The sequence below is a fragment of the Carya illinoinensis genome, chromosome 16 (genome assembly GCF_018687715.1).
Source record: "Carya illinoinensis cultivar Pawnee chromosome 16, C.illinoinensisPawnee_v1, whole genome shotgun sequence".
Taxonomy (NCBI): domain Eukaryota; kingdom Viridiplantae; phylum Streptophyta; class Magnoliopsida; order Fagales; family Juglandaceae; genus Carya; species Carya illinoinensis.
The window spans coordinates 8014837-8016402 of NC_056767.1; positions in this window are offsets into that span (position 1 = coordinate 8014837).

Consider the following 1566-nt stretch of genomic DNA (forward strand, 5'->3'; position numbering starts at 1 on the left):
GGAGTTTATGCACAAAATTGTCTGATCACCACAGTAAGTATCAAAGAAAGATGAATGCTGCTAATCATTGTGTGTCATGAATATAGATCCCATGGTTGGCCACCAGAGGTCATTAATTGTCTCATCTATAGCAGCTGTTCAAGGGGGGCCCTAACCTCCCTCTCTCTTTGATTCAAAACCATTGTAAAAAGTGGCTTTCACGCTACTCCATTTTGAAAGACCTTTCCATACAAAGAGTCTCGGAAGTAGGCAGCCTTTTCTTATTAGACTAAATTGGTTTTTTTTTTTAATTTTAATTCAAAAAGATCCTTGGCTTGTCCCTTTTCTTATGTATAAACTTTACTAGCACTTTTCCTAAGCCAATAGGATATGGTTCATTAGAGACCTTGAACAACTGCCTAGTCTGATTACATTAATACCCACAAAGTGTCAGTCCAATTTGTCTCGGTGTAAGTGGTGTCAATACTTAGCAAGAGTCCTTTTTATGATAACAATCTTGGTTAAAGAGACATATTCACATAAATAAACCCCTTTTTTGACCCAAATTTTGTATGCTTTTGTTTCATCAAGTCTAATCAAGCTTCCTGAGAGGTGTATAAAGAAGTTGTTGCTGCTATTATAAACCAATCATTGACAATGCCCCTGGTAGTTTATTGTGATGTGCAACATTATGACACTGAGATGAAATTCATAAGACTGAAATTAGACTGATACTAAATTCCACTCCCCACCCCAACTGAATGTAAGCATTGTCCTAAATGGTTCAGAGTTATAAACATGGGAAAGAGTGAGAAAGTGCAGAGTTAGAGCAGTACCTGAGTGCAGAGTTAGAGTAGTGTTCAAAGAGAAATATGCATAGAAGACAAAAGTACTACACCAAAAAGGGAAACCTTATTAATGAGTTTAGGCAATTATTTAAAAGGAAATGGGATTAAGGAGATTCAGGGTGGTCTCTTCAAGTGGAAAGTTTGAGAAAAATGGTTTTAGTCTCTGACCATTAAGTTGGAAGGAGTTACCATTCTGAGGGTTCAGAAGTTCCACAGCTCCATGAGAAGTCACAGCTTTTACCACATAAGGGCCACTCCATCGAGATTTCAACTTTCTAGGGAAGAGGTGTAATCTGGAGTTGTATAGCAGCACTTGTTGGTCTGGGTAGAAAGATTTCCTTTGGATATGTCTGTCATGGAAGTGCTTCATATGCTCTTTAGACAATTTGGCATTATCATAAGCATCCCTTCAAAGTTCTTCCAACTCAGCAATCTGCAGCTTCCTAGATGAACCAGATTGGCCAGCATCAAAATTAAACTGTTTAATGCCCCAGTAAGCTTTGTGTTCTACCTCTACAGGCAAGTGACATGCTTTACCATAGACTAGTCTATATGGTGACACTCCCAAAATTATTTTGTAAGCAGTCCTATATGCCCAAAGTGCATCAGATAACCTTACAGACCAATCTTTTTTATTAGGGCTAACAGTTTTCTCAAGAAAATGTTTGATCTCCCTACTGACTAATTCAGCTTGGCCATTGGTCTGAGGATGGTATGGTGTGGAAACCTTGTGATGGAT